Raw genomic sequence first — 25191 nt, forward strand, 5'->3', positions numbered from 1 at the left:
CATATTGGCACCAATGACAAAGTAAGAGGTAGGTGGAGTGTCCTTAACCTCTTAAGGACCCATGACGTATGCATACGTCATGGGTCCCGGTCCTGCGATATAACGCGGGGTCACACGGTGACCCCACATCATATCGCGGCGGGCCCGGCGTCATAGTGAAGCCGGGACCCGCCTCTAATTAACCCTTTAGCTGCACGCTCAAAGCTGAGCCACGCGGCTAAAAACGAAAGTAAAAGTGCCCGGCTAGCGGCATCCCGAACAGCTGTAGCACAGGAGGAAGGTCTCTTACCTTCTCCTGTGCTGTCCGATCGCCGAATGAATGCTTCAAGCCTGAGATTCAGGCTTGAGCATTCAATCGCCGAAAACCCTGATTGATCCATTCCTATGGAGATGGATCAATCAGTGTAAAAGATCAGTAAATGCAATGTTATAGCCCCTTATGGGAGCTATAATGTTGCATAAGAAAAGTGTAAAAAAATCATTAACCCTTTCAATTATCCCTTCCCCAAATAAAAGTTTAAATCACCCGGCATTTCCAAAAATAAAAAAACATTATGTAAATAATAATAAAAATAAACATATGTGGTATCGCCGCGTGCGGAAATGTCCGATTTATAAAAATATACCGCTTTTTAAACCGCTCGTTTAATGGCGTACGCGCAAAAAAATTCCAAAGTCCAAAATAGCGCATTTTTGATCACTTTTTATACCACAGAAAAGTGAATAAAAAGTGATCAAAAAGTCTGATCAGAACAAATGGTATCGCTAAAAACTTCAGATGACAGCGCAAAAAATGAGTCCTCAAAGCGTCCTGAACACAGAAAAATAAAAAAGTTATAGGGGTCAAAAGATGACCATTTTAAACGTATAAATTTTCCTGCATGTATTCATGATTTTTTTCGGAAGTGATACAAATTCAAACCTATACAAGTAGGGTATCATTTTAACCGTATGGACCTACAGAATAAAGATAAGGTATCATTTTTGACAAAAAATGTACTACGTAAAAATAAAGCCCCCAAAACTTACAAAAGTGTTTTTTCATCAATTTTGTCGCACATTGATTTTTTTTCCCGTTTCACCGTAGATTTTTGAGTAAAATGACTAATGTCATTACAAAGTAGAATTAGTGACGCAAAAATTAAGCCATTATATATAATTTTAGGTGAAAATTTTTAAGAGTTATGATTTTTTTAAGTTAAGGAGGAAAAATTGAAAATGAAAAAACGGGAAAAGCCCGGGTCCTTAAGGGGTTAAAAAGGATTTCAGGGACTTAGACCGCAAGCTTAAGGCAAGGACCTCCAAGGTAATATATTCTGAAATATTACCTGTACCACAAGCCACACCAGAGAGGTAGCGGGAGATTAGGGAGGTAAACAAGTGGCTCAGAAGCTGGTGTAGGAAGGAGGGGTTTGGGTTCATGGAGAACTGGGCTTACTTCGCTGCCGGATACTGGCTCCACCATAGGGATGGGCTTCACCTAAATGTGGAGGGACCAGCTGTGCTTGGGGAGAAGATGGCTAGAAGGGTGGAGGAGTGTTTCAACTAGGGACTGGGGGGGAGGGAACCTACAACGTAGAGGGGGAAGAAAGTGTAGATAGAGAGGGAGGATTTATTAATATACCTGGGGGTGGAGCAGAGGGAGGGGTTAGAATAGTTAGTAGGGATAGACTTCATAGGAAGAAAAAACATACACCTTTGAATTGCATGTTGACTAATGCCAGAAGTCTGTCCAATAAAACAGATGAACTGGAGTGGTTGATGACTGAGGAAAATTATAACATAGTGGGTATAACAGAGACTTTGTTGGACGATATTTGCGACTGGGTGATCAACATTCAAGGTTATAGTCTATTCAGGAAGGATCGGACAAAACTGAAATGGGGAGGAGTTTGTCTTTATGTGAAATTGAGTCTGAAGGTCGCACTGCGGGAAGATATATGGGAGGGAAACGATAATATGGAGTCATTATGGGTTGAAATATATGGAGATGAAAATATAAAAAAATTTCATAGGGGTTTGCTATAAGCCACCAAATATAATGGATGAGGCAGAAGATCAATTACTGAGGCAAATAAACAAGGTAGCAAATCAGAATGATGTCATAATAATTGGGGGACATTAACTATCCTGATAAAAACTGGGAGACTGAGACCTGTGAATCTCATAAAGTAAACAGGTTTCTGACTATAGCTAAAGACAATCATCTGTCCAAACAGACGGGGGCACCCTACTAGACTTAATATTAACCAACAGACCTGACAATGTAACTAAAGTAGAAGGACACCTAGGAAATAGTGATCATAATAGAATACATTATAGCTTGTTCTTCAATAAGGGAATCTCTTGAGGGGCCACAAAAACAATGAACTTTAGGAAGGCAAAGTTCAATCAACTCAGAGAAGCCCTTAACAATATAAATTGATCCTCAAAAAAAAAAAAAATGAATGCTGACACTAAATGGGAGACTTTTAAAATATCTTAAATTCTCACTGTAAGATGTATATACCTTATGGGAATAAAAGGGTCAGAAATAAAAGAAAACCAATATGGATGAATAAAAATGTTAAGGGGCAATAAATGACAAAAATAAAGCATTTAATCCCTTAACGACCACGGACGTAAATGTGCATCCTAGTATGGCGGTACTTCGCGCACCAGGACGTATATTAACGTCCTGTGTATGACCGCGAGCATAAGAGCGGTGCTCGTGTCATACACGGCAGGTTCCGGCTGCTATTAGCAGCCGAGGACCTGCCAATATGGCCGACATCCGCGATCGCGTGGATGTCCGCCATTAACCCCTCAGATGCCGTGATCAATACAGATCATGGCATCTGCAGCAATGCGCATGTTAAAATAGATGATCGGATCTCCCACAGCGCTGCCGCGATGATCCGATCATCTGTAATGGCGGACGGAGGTCCCATCACCTGCCTCCGTCCGTCTCCCAGCGTCTTCTGCTCTGGTCTGAGATCGGGCAGACCAGAGCAGGAGATAGCTGATAATACTGATCAGTGCTATGTCCTATGCATAGCACTGAACAGTATTAGCAATCAAATGATTGCTATAGATAGTCCCCTATGGGGACATAAAAAGTAAAAAAAAATAGTAGAAAAATGTAAAAATAAAAAGTAAAAAAAAGTGAAAAATCCCCTTTCCCAATAAAAATGAAAATTGTCCGCTTTTCCCATTTTACCTCCAAAAAGCGTAAAATATTTTTTTTATAAACATATTTGGTATCTCAGCGTGTGTAAATGTTCAAACTATCAAAATATAATGTTAATGATCCCTTACGTAAATGGCGTAAACGTAAAAAATAAAAAAAGTCCCAAAATGCTGCTTTTTTGTCACATTTTATTCCCAAAAAAATTTATAAAAAATGATCTCAAAGTTTTATATATGCAAATGTAGTATCGAGAAAAAGTACAGATGATGATACAAAAAATTAGCCCTCATACCGCCCTATATAGGGAAAAATGAAAAAGTTATAGGTGGTCAAAATAGGGCGATTGCTGATTTGGTACAAAAAGGTTTAGATTTTTTTAAGTGGTACAAAAATATAAAAGTATCTAGCCGTCGGTATCATTTTAATTGTATTGACCCACAGAATGAAGAACACATATCATTTTTACTGTAAATTGTACAGTGTGAAAAAGAAACCCTCCAAAATTAGCAAATTTGTGGTTTTCATTTAAATTTCCTCCCTAAAATTTTTTTTGGGGGGGTTCACCGTACATTTTATGGTAAAATGAGAGGTTTCATTACATAGTACAATTGGTCACGCAAAAAAACAAGCCCTTATATGGGTCTGTAGATGGAAATATAAAAGAGTTATGGATTTTAGAAGGCGAGGAGGAAAAAACGAAAACGCAAAAATAAAATTGGCATGGTTCTTAAAGGGGTACTCTGGTGGAAAACTTTTTTTTTGTTAAATCAACTGGTGCCAGAAAGCTAAACAGATTTCTAAATTATGTAGAATATGTGGTGTGTGTAGCTCACCTAGGATAGAGATAGTACTTGAGGTTAACAGTGTTACCTTCACCCAAAAGGCCTAAACTATGTAGTGTATGTGTTATAAATATAAAATATATTTATAGATACCAGTCCTGAAAAGTACTGCAGGTACAGAGTGGAATAGAGTGATTAAAGCTAAGAATAAACAGATAAAAAGATAGAACAGATGGTAAAATGAATGCAAAATTTATTTATAGCAAATGATGTATGTCGTCACCTTTAGCAGGGCCCTTGCGTGGGGTGAACGGCAATACTATTTAATAACAAAAATATAGATAGTATATAATAATACCGTATATACTCGAGTATAGGCCGAGTTTTTCAGCACGATTTTTCGTGCTGAAAACACCCCCCTCGGCTTATACTCGAGTGAACTCCCCCACCCGCAGTGGTCTTCAACCTGCGGACCTCCAGAGGTTTCAAAACTACAACTCCCAGCAAGCCCGGGCAGCCATCGGCTGTCCGGGCTTGCTGGGAGTTGTAGTTTTGAAACCTCCGGAGGTCCGCAGGTTGAAGACCACTGCGGCCTTCAACATCATCCAGCCCCCTCTCACCCCCTTTAGTTCTGAGTACTCACCTCCGCTCGGCGCTGGTCCGGTCCTGCAGGACTGTCCGGTGAGGAGGTGGTCCGGTGGGATACTGGTTCCGGGCTGCTATCTTCACCGGGGAGGCCTCTTCTAAGCGCTTCGGGCCCGGCCTCAGAATAGTCACGTTGCCGTGACAACGACGCATAGGTGCGTTCATTGCCAACGTACTTCTGCGTCATTGTCAAGGCAACGCCTCTATTCCGGGCCGGAAGCGCGGAGAAGAGGCGCCCCCGGTGAAGATAGCAGCCCGGACCACCTCCCCACCGGACCACCTCCTCACCGGACAGCCCTGCAGGACCGGACCAGCGCCGAGCGGAGGTGAGTACTCAGAACTAAAGGGGGTGAGAGGGGGCTGGATGATGTTGAAGGCCGCAGTGGTCTTCAACCTGCGGACCTCCGGAGGTTTCAAAACTACAACTCCCAGCAAGCCCGGACAGCCGATGGCTGCCCGGGCTTGCTGGGAGTTGTAGTTTTGAAACCTCTGGAGGTCCGCAGGTTGAAGACCACTGAGGGCGAATGATGAGAAGAGGATGATGAAGGGAGGGTGTGGGGATGATGAAGGGGGGTGGGGATGATGAAGGGGGGGGTGTGGGATGATAAGGGGATGATGAAGGGGGGATGTGTGGGATGATAAGGGGATGATGAAGGGGGGATGTGTGGGATGATAAGGGGATGATGAAGGGGGGATGTGCGGGATGATAAGGGGATGTGCGGGATGATAAGGGGATGATGAAGGGGGGATGTGCGGGATGATAAGGGGATGATGAAGGGGGGATGTGCGGGATGATAAGGGGATGATGAAGGGGGGATGTGTGGGATGATGACAAGGGGATGATGAAGGGGGGATGTGTGGGATGATAAGGGGATGATGAAGGGGGGATGTGTGGGATGATAAGAGGATGATGAAGGGGGGATGTGTGGGATGATGACAAGGGGATGATGATGAGGATGTTAATGACGGGTCTGGATGATGACAGGGGGGGATGAGGTATTTCCCACCCTAGGCTTATACTCGAGTCAATAACTTTTCCTGGGATTTTGGGTTGAAATTAGGGGTCTCGGCTTATACTCGGGTCGGCTTATACTCGAGTATATACGGTAAATTAAAAAGTATTATAAAATTGGTAAAATAGCGCTTGGATAGATAAGCTATATGTAAAAATATTCTCACTCGCTATTGCACTTGGTCCATTTGAATTAAATCCATATGATACAGTTCGTAGAATTATATTAAGTGGATGCAGTTCAGTGGATGCAGTTCATAGGTACAGTTCATTGGTGATATAGTGCCGATTATGACGATAACTTAGAAGCGTACTGATTGTGTATCGCTAGTAATAATCTACGGTGCACAGCACCACTCACCCACTGCTTCGGCTGGCACAGCCTAAACGCTATTGCACAAAGACTATTACTATTGCAATCATTTGATTCATTTGACTTACTATCATTTTGAACTGCTGGATGCCCTTTATTTGAAGACCACTGCAGCCCGCGCGCACATAGTGCCGCGTTCACACACGTGTAACGCTCTCTGCAAATCCATCCTCACAGCCCCGGTTTACCTACGTGAGTCCCAGACATCTCATCCACAGGCCGGACGCCTTCCGTGCCAGCCCGGGACCCACGAACTACCGGAGAACCACTCACCCATCACACAGACGGGCTCACACAAGACGGAGCCGTCCCCAGCACAGGACGCAGTCGTGACAGCCGTGACAGTCGTACAAGCCGAAGCAGTGGGTGAGTGGTGCTGTGCACCGTAGATTATTACTAGCGATACACAATCAGTACGCTTCTAAGTTATCGTCATAATCGGCACTATATCACCAATGAACTGTACCTATGAACTGCATCCACTGAACTGCATCCACTTAATATAATTCTACGAACTGTATCATATGGATTTAATTCAAATGGACCAAGTGCAATAGCGAGTGAGAATATTTTTACATATAGCTTATCTATCCAAGCGCTATTTTACCAATTTTATAATACTTTTTAATTTATTATGATATACTATCAATATTTTTGTTATTAAATAGTATTGCCGTTCACCCCACGCAAGGGCCCTGCTAAAGGTGACGACATACATCATTTGCTATAAATAAATTTTGCATTCATTTTACCATCTGTTCTATCTTTTTATCTGTTTATTCTTCGCTTTAATCACTCTATTCCACTCTGTACCTGCAGTAGGACTGGTATCTATAAATATATTTTATATTTATAACACATACACTACAGATTTCTAAATTACTTCTATTAAAAAATCTTAATCCTTCCAGTTCCTATTAGCTGCTGAATACTACAGAGGAAATTATTTTCTTTTTGGAACACAGACCTCTCTGCTGACATCACGAGCACGGTGCTCTCTGCTGACATCTCTGTCCATTTTAAGAACTGTCCAGAGTAGGAGAAAATCCCCATAGCAAATATATGCTGCTCTGGTCAGTTCCTAAAATGGACAGTGATGACAGCAGAGAGCACTGTGCTCGTGATTCAGCAGAGAGCACTGAGTTCCAAAGAGAAAATCATTTTCTCTGTAGTATTCAGCAGCTAATAACTACTGGAAGGATAAATATTTTTTAATAGAAGTAATTTACAAATCTGTTTAACTTTCTGGCACCAGTTTATTATTATATTTATTATTTTAAAAAAATGTTTTCCACCGGAGTACCCCTTTAACCCCTTAACGACGCAGGACGTATATTTACGTCCTGCGCCGGCTCCCGCGATATGAAGCGGGATCGCGCTGCGATCCCGCATCATATCGCGTGGGTCCCGGCGCTAATCAACGGCCGGGACCCGCGGCTAATACCACACATCGCCGATCGCGGCGATGTGCGGTATTAACCCTTTAGAAGCGGCGGTCAAAGCTGACCGCCGCTTCTAAAGTGAAAGTGACCCGGCTGCTCAGTCGGGCTGTTCGGGACCGCCGCGGTGAAATCGCGGCGTCCCGAACAGCTGATCGGACACCGGGAGGGCTCTTACCTGCCTCCCCGGTGTCCGATCGACGAATGACTGCTCCGTGCCTGAGATCCAGGCAGGAGCAGTCAAGCGCCGATAATGCTGATCACAGGCGTGTTAATGCACGCCAGTGATCAGCATTAGAGATCAGTGTGTGCAGTGTTATAGGTCCCTATGGGACCTATAACACTGCAAAAAAAATGTAAAAAAAAAGTGTTAATAAAGGTCATTTAACCCCTTCCCTAATAAAAGTTTGAATCACCCCCCTTTTCCCATAAAAAAAATAAAACAGTGTAAAAAAAATAAAAAATAAACATATGTGGTATCGCCGCGTGCGTAAATGTCCGAACTATAAAAATATATCATTAATTAAGCCGTACGGTCAATGGCGTACGCGCAAAAAAATTCCAAAGTCCAAAAAAGCGTATTTTGGTCACTTTTTATATCATTAAAAAATGAATAAAAAGTGATCAAAAAGTCCGATCAAAACAAAAATCATACCGATAAAAACTTCAGATCACGGCGCAAAAAATGAGTCCTCATACCACCCCATACATGGAAAAATAAAAAAGTTATAGGGGTCAGAAGATGACATTTTTAAACGTATAAATTTTCCTGCATGTAGTTATGATTTTTTCCAGAAGTGCGACAAAATCAAACCTATATAAGTAGGGTATCATTTTAACCGTATGGACCTACAGAATAATGATAAGGTGTAATTTTTACCGAAATATGCACTGCGTAGAAACGAAAGCCCCCAAAAGTTACAAAATGGCGTTTTTTTTTCGATTTTGTCGCACAATGATTTTTTTTTCCGTTTCGCCGTGCATTTTTGGGTAAAATGACTAATGTCACTGCAAAGTAGAATTGGCGACGCAAAAAATAAGCCATAATATGGATTTTTAGGTGGAAAATTGAAAGGGTTATGATTTTTAAAAGGTAAGGAGGAAAAAACGAAAGTGCAAAAACGGAAAAACCCTGAGTCCTTAAGGGGTTAAGGGGTTAAACTACTAAAACAGGATGGCAGTGAAGAAGCATTAAAAATCTATAGAGAAAAATATGTTAAAAAAAACTGATAAAAGCTGCAAAAATAGAGACAGAAAGCCTCATTGCCAAAGAGAGTAAAACTAACCCCAAAATGTTTTTTAACTATATAAATAGCTAAATGGTTAAAAATGAAAGTGTTGGCCCTTTAAAAAATTATGAGGAGGAAATTATAAATGGGGATCAGGAAAAGCAAATATATTAAACAAATTCTTCTCCACTGTATTCACTGAGGAAAATGAAATGCCAGGTGAAATACAGTGTGATAAGGTAAACTCCCCAGTACAGGTCACCTGTCTAACCCAGGAAGAAGTACAGTGCCGCCTACAAAAAATCAAAATAGACAAATCACCAGGTCCAGATGGCATTCAGCCCCGTGTACTAAAGGAATTAAGTAATGTAATAGACAGACCCCTATTTTTACTATTCAGAGACTCTATAGTAACATGGACTGTTCCCCAGGACTGGTGCCTGGCAAATGTGGTGTCAATATTTTACCCCTTTACTCAACAGCCTGTTTTGACCTTAATGACCAAGGCAAATTTTCAAAATCTGACATGCGTCCACTTATTTGCTAATAACTTTGGAACACTTTTACTTATGAAAGCGATTCTGAGACTATGTTTTCATGACATATTGTACTTTACATTAGTGGTAAATTTTGATTGATATATTTAGTGTTTTTTGTAAAAAAAAAAAAATTTGCAAAAAAATGAAATATTAGCATTTTTCTGGATTTGATATTTTCTGCTCGTAATTGTTACGCCGAGCGCTCCGGGTCCCTGCTCCTCCCCGAAGCGCTCGCGGCGTTTCTCTCCCTGCAGCGCCCCGGTCAGACCCGCTGACCGGGAGCGCTGCACTGACATGGCCGGCGGGGATGCGATTCGCATTGCGGGACGCGCCCGCCCGCGAATCGCATCCCAGGTCACTTACCTGTCCCGGTCCCCGGCTGTCATGCTCTGGCGCGCGCGGCTCCGCTCTCTAGGGCGCACGCGCGCGCCAGCGCTCTGAGATTTAAAGGGCCAGTGCACCAATGATGGTGCCTGGCTCAATCACCCTGATTAGCTTGCACCTGTTCCTTGCCCTACTTATACCTCACTTCCCCTGCACTCCCTTGCCGGATCTTGTTGCCTTGTGCCTTGAGAAAGCTTTACTGTGTTACCCATACTGTGTTCCAGACCTCCTGCTATTCCACCATTGACTACGAACCTTGCCGCCTGTCCCGACCTTCTGCTACGTCTAACCTTGCTCTTGTCTACTCCCTTGTACCGCGCTTATCTCAGCAGTCAGAGAGGTTAAGCCGTTGCCAGTGGATACGACCTGGTTGCTACCGCCGCTGCAAGACCATCCCGCTTTGCGGCGGGCTCTGGTGAATACCAGTAGCAACTTAGAACCGGTCCACTGACACGGTCCACGCCAATCCCTCTCTGGCACAGAGGATCCACCTCCAGCCTGCCGAATCGTGACAGTAATAGTCATGCTGCACCAAATTAATGATTAATTCACATCTACAATATGTCTACTTCATGTTCCCATCATTTGATAAACATTCTTTACTTTTTTAGAATGCTAGAGGGTTTATAAGTTTAATAGCAATTTTCCAGATTTTCAAGAAAATTGCAAAATCTGATTTTTTAGGGACCAGTTCAGCTCTGAAGTGGAATTGAGGGGCCTGTATGTTACCCCCATAAATCACCACATTTTATAAACTGCACCCCTTAAAGTAGTCAGAATGACATTAACCCCTTAAGGACTCAGGGTTTTTCCGTTTTTGCACTTTCGCTTTTTCCTCCTTAACTTTTAAAAATCATAACCCTTTAAATTTTCCACCTAAAAATCCATATTATGGCTTATTGTTTGCATCACCAATTCTACTTTGCAGTGACATCAGTCATTTTACCCCAAAATTCATGACGAAACGGAAAAAAAAATTATTGTGCGACAAAATCGAAGAAAAAACGCCATTTTGTAACTTTTGGGGGCTTCTGTTTCTACGCAGTGCATATTTCGGTAAAAATGACACCTTATCATTATTCTGTAGGTCCATACGGTTAAGATGGTACCCTACTTATATAGGTTTGATTTTGTCGTACTTCTGGAAAAAATCATAACTACATGCAGGAAAATGTATACGTTTAAAAATGTCCTATTCTGACCCCTATAACTTTTTTATTTTTCCATGTACAGGGCGGTATGAGGGCTCATTTTTTGCACCATGATATGAAGTTTTTATCAGTATGATTTTTGTTTTGATCTGACTTTTTGATCACTTTTTATTCATTTTTTAATGGTATAAAAAGTGACCAAAATACGCTTTTTTGGACTTTGGAATTTTTTTGCGCGTACGCCATTGACCGTGCGGTTTAATTAATGATATATTTTTTATAGTTCGGACATTTACGCACGCGGCAATACCACATGTGTTTATTTTTATTTACACTATTTTATTTTTTTTATGGGAAAAGGGGGGTGATTCAAACTTTTATTAGTTTTATTTTTACTTTTTTTTTGCAGTGTTATAGGTCCCATAGGGACCTATAACACTGCACACACTGATCTCTCAACCTGATCACACGCGTGTATTAACACGCCTGTGATCAGTGTTATCGGCGCTTGACTGCTCCTGTCTGGATCTCAGGCACGGAGCAGTCATTCGTCGATCGGACACCGAGGAGGCAGGTAAGGGCCCTCCCGGTGTCCTGCAAGCTGTTCGGGACGCCGCGATTTCACCGCGGCGGTCCCGAACAGCCCGACTGACTAGCCGGGATGCTTTCACTTTCGCTTTAGAAGCGGCGGTCAGCTTTGACCGCCGCTTCTAAAGGGTTAATACCGCACATCGCCGCGATTGGCGATGTGTGGTATTAGCCGCGGGTCCCGGCCGTTGATGAGCGCCGGGACTGACGCGATGTGACGCTTCATATCGCGGGAGCCGGCGCAGGACGTAAATATACGTCCTGCGTCGTTAAAGGGTTAAAGAAGTTTATTAACCCTTTAGGCGTTTCACAGAAATAAAAGCAGAGAATCTTAAAATTTAATTTTTTTGTAGATTTTTCATTTTAATCCATTTTTTTTCTGTAACACAGTAGGTGTTGACAAAGAAATAAAACTCAAGATTTATTCCCCGAATTCTGAAATATGTAGAAATATCCCATATGTGTCCTTTGTGCGCTACGTGTCTCTCACACAGGCCTCAGACATGAAGGTGTGCTGTGTGGATTCTGGGGTATCCTTTTAGTTTAGTATATTTTGTTGGCATCATATAAACTTACAGGGGCCTTGGGGCACAAAAATATTTTTGGGAGACAAGTTGACGCTTTCATTGGTATCATTCTGGGGTACATGTGACACTTTTTTTATGAGGTGGTTTACATAAAAAAAATTGATTTTGTGGTTATTTTTTATTTTTTTGGGTCGTTTGTCATGTGGTATAAATGACATGTTAACTTTACACTGCAGGTTGATATGATTACAACGATACCAAATGTATAGACATTTTTAATATTTTAGTTAATTTATGGCATAAAAACGATTGTGTGAGGACTCTTTTTTTTGCGGGACATGTTGATGTATGTGGGGGGACTATTTCTCGGGGGTGTATTATATTCCGATGCTCCCCCAGTGTGTCGATATCGCTCTCCTTTCTTCTAGGTCCCAGTCTTGCTCCCCATTCTGGGGCCCAATGCATTACACTGCACTGAGCTTATCGCTAGGTGCAGCTATGTCCTGCCTTGGCCGGTGATACGCAGAGCGACAGTGTCATTTAGCGGGCCTGGGCCCAGCCTTCTTCCTGGATTCGGGGCCAGTCAAATGACACTGCTACCCAGCATATCACTAGTCAAAGCGGGACATCACTGTGGCTCAGCACAGTGTGTCGTGTCAGGCCCAGAAAATAACTAGACACCTCTGACAACAGGTTATCCCTCCCAGATCAAAAGGGCCGGACAGTGAAAATCGACCATCATCTGTTGGTGAAAAGTCAAGAGGCCACCTCACACCTTAAATCTGATGGCGGTGGGATGCAGCCAACATCAATCAAAGATGAATGGGCATGTTTAGACTTTTGCTGTGCTTCCACATACCACAAAAAAGACTTGGACACAGAAACAGTTTATTTTGAATGACCGTGTCCCATCCAGCCTCTTTATTGTACTGAGTTTATTTTCCACTATCCCACAGTGCCCTGGTTCCATCATACTCAATAGGGTGGTGACAAAACTATATTTAATGGGAATGCACACTATTTTTAACACATTACACAACTTAAACCTAAATATGTGGTATAAAGAAATACTAGTACCAAATAACATCAGTAGGCTTAGACATTGCAGCTGTCAAAGCAAAATCAGATTATACAGTATGTTTGTTAAAATGTTCATATAAACTCTTCACTGAGTGTTAAAAAATTGGCAGCCAGTGACCAAACCACACGTGACAGTATCGTTATGCATCCCCAATGCAACTGCTGCATTTGAACATGGCCTAATTGCCGAACTAGATCCATAAGTTCCAGTTCAGTACTTCTGAAGAAATCTTCCAAATCTATCCAAATAATTTTTTTTAGATATCACACATATACTAATCCTGGTATCCTAATCCTTACTGTAAATGAGTAGGTTGTGCTATGAGGGTCAGCATATGTATTGCAGTCTGCCACATCATTAAAGCGTACTGTTGCAACTCAAGGTGTTTGAGCACATAAAAAAAATCTATAGCTTAAAAACCTAATATGACTTTAAACAAAAACCAAAGGTTACAAAAATGCAATGTGTGCCTGGAAATTAAAAAATTCTTATTGAATAACATTGCAAAATTGGCAAATACTCTCCTACAATTGGCAATACTCTGCTATTAGTTCAGTTAGTGTTAGTGTTCACAGAAAGATAATCAGTGGGCTGGCACTGCCCTCAATCATTCTGGCACTCATCAAATACAAAAAAGTTTATATTTTATTTGCACAGTGATACAATGAAGCAGGCACAGTGCTTTTGGTAAACGCACAGCCTACTGCCGTTTCACGTGCTGCCTATGCTTGGTCAAGGTCATCAGTTTAGTTAGTGCACCTTTCTATGCAGTGATTAGTTTACAGATGCTGTAAACCACTGTATATGATGGCTTACTTAAAGGGGTACTCCGACGCTAAGACATCTTATCCCCTATCCAGCGCCGGAGTACTACTTTAACATATCCCTTCGTTATGTAGGATTCTAATAATTTACCATGGTTTATGGTTGCCTCCAATCACTTGTTCTAAGCTGTTATTTTCCCTTTACTAACACATTCACTGCTAGATTCCTTGACTCTGTATAGAAAGATCGTGATCATTCTTCTAACATGAATGATTTGACCCTAACAATCCTTTCTGCTTGACCATGGTTCTCAACCAAGTCAGATAGTTATGTTCCTAACAACTAAATGCTATTATGTTCTAATGAGCAATTCCACCTTTTTTACCTTAACGTTTTTTGTTACTGTGTAATACCTGTATAGAAAATTGGACATATTTATCATGTTACAAGTTGGGATAAGAAAATAGATTTCAAATAAATATTTCAACAGGACAGACTACTGCAAACTGTGACATCAGTAAGATCCTGTAATGACATTGGTGGAGAGTAATAAATACTGTATATTGGCTAAAAACTGTGGGAAAAAGGGAAAAATGTATTATTGCATTATTATATATGCTATTTAGAGATTATTAATAAATTATTCTCATTCCATATGACACCAAAGCCTGCCTATTTCTTCTAACATGGTAACTTGTATCAGCATGAATGAATTTACTAACTAGAAAACTAGTGTAAGGGTAGGGTCACATACAGTGCATATGCAGCGTATTTCAGACTACCCGGCAGCAGCCCTTTGTGCGCAATAGGTTTGGAGGGAGGCCGTGCGTCAAAGTTACATCAGCGCGCTGGCTCTGCCTTCCAACCACACTGCACACAAAGGGCTGCCGCGGGTCTGCAGCCCTGCGCATGCACTGTGTGTGACCCTACCCTTAATCTATATATAGAAAACTCAATGTACTATATGTATGTATGTGTGTGCATGTATGTATATTCCAGCTTTATTTCCAAACGGCCAGAAATATTTCAGTGAAACTTGGTACAGGTTACTTATATGGCAACTAAAAATATGGGATAGTTTTATTAACCCTGACCAACCCCCATTTGCAATTTTTTTGTCTATGGACCCATGCTAGTCTATGGGACTTCCAGTACTTTACTTCCAGTACTTTACTGGAGAAGTGTGTTGGTCCTGCTTGCAAGCCATGCCCTTCCACAAGCCACACCCCTCCAGAAAACCACACTACTGCCGCAAGCCATGCCCCTTCTATTTTTGGCCCTTTTTTTTTTAATTTGGGCACAAGTCCGAAAACACCATTTTCATCCGAAACACCCACATCCCCAGATCCTTCAACCACAATCTCTTTAGAACATCTTACCCACAGACTCTGCACCTCCAGGTGAATGTGTCAGTCTGGCTTGTGAACCACATGCCCTCCCACAAGCCACACCTCAAAGCCATGCCCCCTCCTATTTTCAGCCTACAATCTCATCATCACAGCTCAACCCAACCTGAGGACAGGATATGAGGACAAGAGCATTATTGTTGCTTTTTCTTTTACCACAAGGTTTGGGTAAGAAGATGGGGCAATGCCGGGTACTCTTCTAGTTTATTGATAAATTTGCTACATTGTATTTATTAAATGGCTGATTGAAGTTTCAGTTGTGTACTGTTGTCTTCTTCTATTGCGTTTAAAGGGCCCTAAGACATCTTATCCCCTATCCAAAGGATAGGGGATAAGATGCCTGATCGCGGGACTCCTACCGCTAGGGACCCCTGCAATCTTTAATGCAGCACCCCACTCCGGGTCTGATGAATCATGATCACGTGGCCAGAGTATTGTGATGTCACGGCTCCACCCCGTGTGATGCGAGGCTCCACCCCCTCAATGCAAACATATGGGAGGGGGTGTGAAAGCTGTCGCGCCCCTCCCATAGGCTTGCATTGAGAGGGCGGAGTGTGATATCACATGAGGGCAGAGCCGTGACCTCACGATATCTCTGATCATGATTCATCAGACCCGGAGCGATGTTCGCTCCAGAGGCTGATGATAGCGGGGTGCTTAATGAAAGATTGCGAGGTTCCCCAGCGCCGTAACCCCCACGATCATGCATCTTATCCCCTATCCTTTGGATAAGGGATAAGATGTCTTAGGGTCGGAATACCCCTTTAATCATTCTTTTGATCAGGCTTAGCTACAGGTTCCTCCAAACAAGAATCCACCATGCTGAATGTGCTATGATATCTGTGAACAGCCTACTATAAAGCAGAAGGTACAGAGCAAACTGATAGTTTCTCTTTTATTTATCGTTCATTTTAACTGAAACCTGTCACATTGAAAGTGCATTCCATTCTGCAGGCATCATGTTATATTGCAAGAGTAGCCTAACTGAATGGTATATAGATTTGAAGGAAAATATTATGTATAACTTGTTCAAGGAGTAGAGTTTGTGGTCCTATTTATAAATTCGACAGCTATCTTTCCATGCAGTCATTGGACTGCCCACTGGACTCCTAATCCTTTGCTCATTCGGGGTTTAGGAGTCCAGTGGGCAGTCCTATTCAGTTACTGACAGCTATGTTTGTATGTGCATTCAAGGAAGGTTGTCACTCACTGTGTAGGACCACCCACTGGACTCCGAAGCTTAAAGTGACCAGAGGTCTAAATGAATAAGATATGTTGAATGTTTTCCCACCAAACTAAATATAAGTCCTTTGTTCATGTGAATACAGGGTAAGATGCCAATCACTGGATTGGAACACTCACAGAACTATGCATAAGTCTGGTCAGCTTTTCCTGTTCTCTAGCAGTAGTCTCCAAACTGTGGACCTCGAGCTGTTGCAAAACTACAACTCTCAGCATGCCCAGCCAGCCAACAGGAGTTGTAGTTTTGCAACAGCTGGAAATACATTGTTTGGAGACCGCTTTTCTATTACTTGGCAGATCTGGCACCATGTTCAGCATAACAGGTTCCCTTTCTCTAGTTCAGTTAGTGGGTTGTAGGCTAAGACTAGCAAAGTGTAAATATGCAGTAGTTGACAGCCATTAGGCTTTAATGGTTTAATACATGTCAGATCAATGAAGTGGATGTGTTTGTGTAACTGCACTTGTTAATTATTTTAATGTTGTGTACGGAAAACTTGTTTGTAGAAACTAAACTGTAAAGACAACATTCCAGAACACATAAGCTTTATAACTCTGCGTTATATTCCCAACTATGCATTATCTAATTGCAAAGTCCAGTTTTTCTCAACTTTAGTGAAATCTGAATAAATCCCACTTTGATGCTTTCCTTGAATTCAGCACTTTTCTCTGACTAGACAGAAAACATTTTCCACATTGCTGTGATAATGATGCCATCCCCTCTGCACACATAAAAGAGTTCGCTGCAAGTGATGGAGCCAGTAAGCAGCTATTTATTATTATTATAATTTACAGAAAAATTTGGCTTGGTTCTCTATAGGTCTGTAATGGATATGTTGTAAATGAGGTTGGGCAGAGAGATGCAAGTCAATGTAACACTAATGGAGAGATTTATCAAAACCTGTGGACAGGAAAAGTTGACCAGTTGCCTATAGCAACCAGTCAGATTGCTTATTTTATTTAAAAAAGGCTCTGATAAATAAAATAAGCAATCTGGTTGGTTGCTATGGGCAACTGGTCATCTTTTCCTCTTCACAGGTTTTGATAAATCTCAAAAATGCTTATACTTTATATGGAGAAGGAAGTGTTTACATGTAACGATCATTAGAATGACTTCGAATAGACAAAACTGCATATCATTCTGATTAATTTAATATATACAGTATTTACAAATACACTGGCATAGTCATTGGCATTAGAAATACATACAATAGCTTTGCAGCACAGGACCATCACATGACTGGTGTTCTTTAAAGACTTTTTTATGAAGAGGGGATAAGCCACAGTTCACACATGTACAACTACAGTGTTTAGTGGTTACAGGCTGCAATAACTTAAGTGGTGAACTAGATATTGTACTGCCAGCATTGTACCTGTTACATGAAATCGCTGTATTCCATAAGTTATTGATACTGTAAAAAAAAAATTCATACATTCATTATCTATCTATCTATCTATCTATCTATCTATCTTTCTATCATCACCCAATATAATCTATTTAACTTGTACATGTACTTTCATTCATATCTTTCTATATAATTATCTATCAATTAATCAATTTATCTTTAATTTGTGCATGCACCATATATTCATTCATCCCTACCTATCTATCTATCTATCTATCTATCTATCTATCTATCTATCTATCTATCCATTTATCTTTATATCTATCGCATATTCTAGATATTTGTTTTTAGTCATGGCATAGTTTAAACATATATGTTTACCAGGAAGAATGTTGATCTGTGATATATAATGTAATAATAAATGTAAAGTTATGATCCAATATGATTCCAGTATGTTTGGATTTTTATTAGAAGTATTAATTGATCTTTTCTGTAATGGATCAATCTCTAGGTCTATAGATGATTACAGATAATTGTTTTGTAAGGGAAGAACAGATGACTACAGAGACTCTACTTGCTCTCCTTTCTACTAATTCCTTGCTCTTAGACACAGGGGCAATATGGTGCTGCTTTAGGACACAATTGTCCTTAGATGAATAATCAGCAATAATTAACGAATATTGGATTACACTGTATTTAACCACTTTGTTCTTAGAATTGTAACTCACGGATCGCTGGAATGTATTATTGCTTAGATTACAGTTAACTTTTTTACCAATAATAACTCTTTACCCCATGCCTCTGTTTTAACATCTCCATAATTCCTTAGCTTGTTAATACAAACAATAGGATTAAGCAGATATCTATTAAGATAACTCCAGTCTTATATGTGCTGGGTGCTTCCTCACAATCTATGCTCAAATGTTCAACATCACAACAAAGTTATTAGAAACATTATTCCACTTTTATAGGAGAGAAACAAGTCGTGAAAAACCACAACAGGTCTCTGGGAGCTGAATATAGTCTGTGAAGAGAAGCATTATCCCCCCAAGCTTAGAGATGACTTGTAGGTAAAGTGTGTACTCACCTGAATGTGGCAGTGCTGATGAGTGACGCTCCCTTCTCTCTGCCTCTCAGGATAAAGAAATCATCAGGAAGCTTGCCTCTGACATGAAAGTCTGCTCCCCCACTCTCTCACATTCCCCCTCCTCACTCTTATGGAAGGGGCTCTGATATTTTCTCTATGGAAACGCTCCCCTCTCCTGTGCGGAAAGCAATGGAATGATCACAGTGTCTCATCATAATTTGTAGACAAAGACAAGTTGTTAGAGTGGAAATAGTGCTAGCCTCAGACACTCATTCAGGTAGTTGTAAGGTATTTGTCACAGTGGACATAATACTGGGGATATCTATGAATGAAGACATTTCATCTGGGGACTTTTGCCCCTTGAAGGACTGTGGTTGGTATTTGGCTTTATTGGGAATATTCTCTTTAACACAACAGAAATGTTCAAAACTCAATAGCCTTCTACAAATCTGTAGTTATGCTGCGGAGGAGAATGTTAGTGTTAAAGTAGAAACAGCGGCTTTATAGCTGACAGATCTGATAGTATTTTTCATACAGAGTGTTTGGGAATTTGATTTTGCTAATGGATAATTGTTACGTTTATAAATAGAGTACAAAAGAAATGATAGAAATGATCAAAGAATTTGGTGTATACTATTCTATTATTGAACGAATCCATCTCACGGTGTTCTTACATTTCAAGCCTAGCCTTGTTAACCCTTATTAGGAAACTGCTTTGTTGGTTATAGAAGTAACAATTCATAAACAATTGCTATGGCAAGAAACTTCAGTAAACCCAGCAAAACAACAAAGTTGAAGCTGTTTTGTATTGTTACAGGCTAAAGTTTGTCTGAGGTGCAGGGCTATTCAATAAATACCAAAAACATTTAGATGCAGTTATTTATGCACAAGGGGGTCATACCAGATACTGAAAGTAAAGGTTCCCAGGGGTACTCCACCCCCAGACATCTTATCCTGTGGGGGTACCCAGCGGCAAAACTTCCACCATAACACATCTTATCCCCTATGGATAGGAGTTAAGATGTCTACGGGCAGAGTTCTGGAGCTCTGGAGCTCTGGTAAAGTAAAAGTTGAGCTGTGAATGGTTTCTATGGGAAAAAAACAGACAGTTTCAGGCTGATTGATAAATATGGGCCAGTGTCTTGCATAAATATTTATCCCTATTGGACTCCCCCCCCCCCCCCCCCCCATTTTAAAACTGTTCGAAACTGGAATTTAAAAAAGCCTAATGAGACTTTTATAATTTGATCATCACAATGTGTGTGCCACTTTAACCCCTTAAGTACTGATCCCTTTTTCACCTTAACCCCTTAACGACGCAGGACGTATATTTACGTCCTGCGCCGGCTCCCGCGATATGAAGCGGGATCGCGCCGCGATCCTGCATCATATTGCGTCGGTCCCGGCGCTCATCAACGGCCGGGACCCGCGGCTAATACCACACATCGCCGATCGCGGCGATGTGCGGTATTAACCCATTAGAAGCGGCGGTCAAAGCTGACCGCCGCTTCAAGAGTGAAACTGAAAGTGACCCGGCGGTGAAATCGCGGCGTCCTGAACAGCTGACCGGACATCGGGAGGGCCCTTACCTGCCTCCTCGGTCCGATCGATGAATGACTGCTCCGTGCCTGAGATCCAGGCAGGAGCAGTCAAGCGCCGATAATGCTGATCACAGGCGTGTTAATACACGTCAGTGATCAGCATAGGAGATCAGTGTGTGCAGTGTTATAGGTCCCTATGGGACCTATAACACTGCAAAAAAAATGTAAAAAAAAAGTCTTAATAAAGGTCATTTAACCCCTTCCCTAATAAAAGTTTGAATCACCCCCCTTTTCCCATAAAAAAAATAAAACAGTGTAAAAAAAATAAATAAACATATGTGGTATTGCCGCGTGCGTAAATGTCCGAACTATAAAAATATATCATTAATTAAACCGCACGGTCAATGGCGTACGCGCAAAAAAATTGCAAAGTCCAAAAAAGCGTATTTTGGTCACTTTTTATACCATTAAAAAAATGAATAAAAAGTGATCAAAAAGTCCGATCAAAACAAAAATCATACCGATAAAAACTTCAGATCACGGCACAAAAAATGAGTCCTCATACCGCCCCGTACATGGAAAATAAAAAAGTTATAGGGGTCAGAAGATGACATTTTTAAACATATAAATTTTCCTGCATGTAGTTATGATTTTTTCCAGAAGTGCGACAAAATCAAACCTATATAAGTAGGGTATCATTTTAACCGTATGGACCTACAGAATAATGATAAGGTGTAATTTTTACCGAAATATGCACTGCGTAGAAACGGAAGCCCCCAAAAGTTACAAAATGGCGTTTTTTTTTCGATTTTGTCGCATAATTATTTTTTTTTTCCGTTTCGCCGTGCATTTTTGGGTAAAATGACTACTGTCACTGCAAAGTAGAATTGGCAATGCAAAAAATAAGCCATAATATGGATTTTTAGGTGGAAAATTGAAAGGGTTATGATTTTTAAAAGGTAAGGAGGAAAAAATGAAAGTGCAAAAACGGAAAAACCCTGAGTCCTTAAGGGGTTAAGGACTGAGCCCTTTTTCGCAATTCTGACCACTGTTGCTTTACGCATTAATAACTCTAAAACGCTTTTACCGAATATTCTGATTCTGAGATTGTTTTTTCGTGACATATTCTACTTTATTTTGGTGGTAAATTTTTGTCGTTACGTGCATCCTTTTTTGGTGAGCAATCCCAAAATTTCATGAAAATTTGGCATTTTTCTAACTTTGAAGCTTTCTGCTTGTAAGGAAAATGGATATTCCAAATACATTTTATTTTTATTCACAAATACAATATGTCCACTTTATGTTGGCATCATAAAATGGACATATTTGTACTTTTTGAAAGAATTAGAGGGCTTCAAAGTAGAGCAGAAATTTTCAAAGTATTCATGAAAATTGCTAAATCTGAAGGGACAGATGTTACAGAACTACAACTCCCAGCATGCTTGGGCAGTCTAGGCATGCTGAGAGTTGTAGTTTGGCAACATCTGGAGGGCTACCGTTTGGGCACCACTTTAACAGTGGTCTCCAAACTGTGACCCTACAGATGCGGCAAAAGTACAACTCCCAGCATGCCCAGACAGCCTTTGGCTGTCTGGGCATGCTGGGAGTTGCAATTTGGCACCCACTACGAAGGGCAGCAGTAATTATCGCTTACTGCCCCCTTACTTCCCCCCCCCAATTGTCGTTTCCCTACCTGAGCCTGTCTCCAGCGAAGATCTGCGGTCCCCACGCCATCTTCTTCTCAGGTACCGGCCTCCATCTTCTACCCCAGTTCTGCCTGACATCCAGGGGTGGGGAGAACGGGGGGTTGCCATGGCAACCCACTGTCCTGCGCAGCCATTGGTCAGAATCAGTTCTGACCAATGGCAGGGGATAGGAGGAGATCGCAGCACTGCGACCTTGCTCCTATCCCTCAGGATGATCGGGGCAGTCACTGACGGCTCTGATCATCCCTATTTTCCGGGTGATCATGTCACCAGAGACCCGATCAGCCCGGAATAGCAGAAAATCGCATGTCTGAATTGACATGCGATTTTCTGCGATCGCCGACATGGGGGGGGGGGGTCTCAGGATCCCCCTCGGCGATGTGCAGGAATGATTCCAGCAGGCATTCCAGTCCGGTCCCCAACCGGCTAGCGGCGGGGACCGGAATTCCCACGGGCGTATGCATACGCCCCACGTCCTTAAGGACTCGGGATGCAGGGCGTATGCATACGCCCGGCATCCTGAAGGGGTTAAAAGTGCGAAATACCTTTTTATTGTGACAAAAGCAATTATGAAAACAAAAAAGTTGGCACCTGTTGAACGCATAGGTTTTCACACCCTGGGTGGGGACTTTTACTTACCGAATTACGTTGCTGCGGCCATGGTCCCACCCCCTTGTCTTGATTGACGGCTTGCGCCACCGCTCTGCTTCGTCTGCTTAGGGAGTAGAGTGATGACGCGGGCCTTCAATCAAGATGAGGGGGTGGGACCACGGCCGCAAAGCGACAGAACCCGGTAAGCATAAGTACCCAGAGGACTACTTATGGGGCAGCCAGGGGGGACCTTATAACTTCACATGTTCAACATCCCCCGGGGATTATGAGGATAAAGATTTTAGCATACAATACGCATTGTCAAGCGTTATTTATGCTAAAATCTGCGGATTGGTTCCCTTTAACCTCTTGGTGTCCCGATCAGCTAGGATGCAAGCAGGAAGGTTCCATTCCTGCCCCCAGTGTGTCCGATCTGTAAGGTCCCCTGATATATTTATACATAGTTATTTGCTCTCCCCATAGCCATATTTTTTCTAAACTAAATAACCCTAATTCTGATAATCTTTCTGGGTACTGTGGTCATCCCATTCCCCGTATTACTCTGGTTGCCCGTCTTTGAACCCTCTCCAGCTCCACTATATCTTTCTTGTACACTGGTGCCCAGTACAGAACACAGTATTCTATGTGTGGTCAGACTAGTGATTTGTAAAGCGGTAGAATTATTTCCTTATAATGGGCATCTATGCCCCTATTGATGCACCCCATGATTTTATTTGCCTTGGCAGCAGCTGCCCGACACTGGTCACTACAGCTTAATTTACTATTAACGAAGACTGCCAAGTCCCTTTCCATGTCAGTCGTTCCAAGTGTTCTCCCATTTAATAGATAATCCCAGCCCGGATTTTTCTTCCCCATGTGCATTACCTTACATTTATCAGTGTTGAACCTCATGTGCCATTTCCCAGCCCAAACCCCCAACCTACCCAGCTCCATTTGTTACAGTGCACTGTCCTCTAGGGTGTTGACTGTTTTACAGAGTTTAGTATCATCTGCAAAGATTTCTAGTCTATGTTAGACTCACTGCAGATGACAAGTACCCAGGAGGTAGTAGATCCGTAATACCACGGTGGTCTGGAGCTGGAGATGTAGTAGATCCGCTGGTCCTGTGGGGCAGATGACGCGGGCCACAACAAGGAGCGGAGTCTAAGGTGCCGCTGGTTTTCACCAGAGCCCGCAGCAAAGCGTGATGGACTTGCTGCGGCAGGCAGCACCCAGGTTGCTAGCCCTGGCAAGACTCGACCCCACAGGCAGCTGAGGCACATTAGCGTAGTCAGTAGGGAAGCAGAAGGTCAATAGGCAGGTGGCTAGGTACACTGTCAGGTCACAGAATGCAAGGACTGGTACATAGCAAGGAACACTATAGACTGCTTTCTCTAAGGCGATCCGGCAGAGAGTGGGGGGAGGTGCAAAAACTTATAAAAAATGTGCAGGTGTGAACAATAATTACCGGTGCACTGCCCCTTTAAATCTGAGAGCTCCGCCGCGCGTGCCCTAGGAGGCGGAGACACGCACGCGGGAGCTGTGAGGGCACAGCAGGAGACAGCGGTGAGTGACGGGCTGTGACTGTGGCGGGCGCATCCTGCAGTGCGAATCCCAGCTCTGTCGGCCAGCGAAGGAGAGGGGACAGTGCACTCACGGCCAGGATGTGCGGCCGGAGCACAGGATGTCCCACTCTACTATTCAAGCCCTCTACAAGGTCATTAATAAATATATTAAATAGAACAGGACACAAGACTTACCCCACTAGTAACAGTCACCCATTCAGAATAAGTACCATTAATAACCTCCCTCTGTTTCCTATCACTGAGCCAGTTACTTACCCACTTGCACACATTCTCCCCCAGCCCAATCCTTCTAATTTTTTGCACCAATCTTTTATGTGGCACCGTATCAAATGCTTTGGAAAAATCCAGATATACGACATCCAGCGATTGCCCCTGGTCCAGTCTGGAGCTCACCTCCTCGTAAAAGCTGATCAGGTTAGTTTGACAGGACCGATTCCTCATAAAGCCATGCTGAGATGGAGTCATACATTTATTTTTAACAAGATACTCCAAAATAGCCTCTCTTAGAAAACCATCAAGCAATTTACATACAACGGAGGTTAAACTAACAGGCCTATAATTCCTGGGGTCACCTTTTGACCCCTTTTTAAATATTGGCACCACATTTGCCATGCGCCAGTCCTGAGGAACAGTCCCTGTTACTATAAAGTCCCTGAATATTAAAAATAGGGGTCTGTCTATTACATTACTTAATTCCTTTAGAACACGGGGGTGAATGCCATCAAGACCTGGCAATTTGTCTATTTTGATATTTTGTAGGCGGCACTGTACTTCTTCCTGGGTTACCTGTACCATGTAGTTATGATTTTTTCCAGAAGTAAGACAAATTCAAACCTATATAGTAGGGTATCATTTTAATCGTATAGACCTACAGAATAAAGATCAGGTGTCATTTTCTACAGAAAAATAAATGCACTACATAGACTAGAAACGGAAGCCCCCGGAAGTTACAAAATGGCGTTTTTTTAAATTATGTTGCACAATTATTATTTTTTTGGGTTTTGA

The 25191-nt window shown here is 42.0% G+C and overlaps 1 protein-coding gene across 2 annotated transcripts in view; it reads right to left on the reverse strand.

The window, feature by feature from the left end:
• The window catches only part of UCN3 (urocortin 3), a 42949-nt gene extending 24028 nt beyond the window's left edge, over positions 1-18921 (reverse strand). The window contains exon 1 of one of the 2 annotated variants that reach the window (XM_056569336.1): positions 18763-18921. The gene's annotated coding sequence lies outside the window, so the exon portion shown is untranslated. Of the gene's footprint in view, positions 1-4594; positions 4703-18762 lie in introns of those variants that run through there. The other variant, XM_056569337.1, reaches the window with a different exon arrangement.
• Positions 18922-25191: the final 6270 nt, after the last annotated feature.

This window comes from Hyla sarda, chromosome 4 (assembly GCF_029499605.1).
Source record: "Hyla sarda isolate aHylSar1 chromosome 4, aHylSar1.hap1, whole genome shotgun sequence".
Taxonomy (NCBI): Eukaryota; Metazoa; Chordata; class Amphibia; order Anura; family Hylidae; genus Hyla; species Hyla sarda.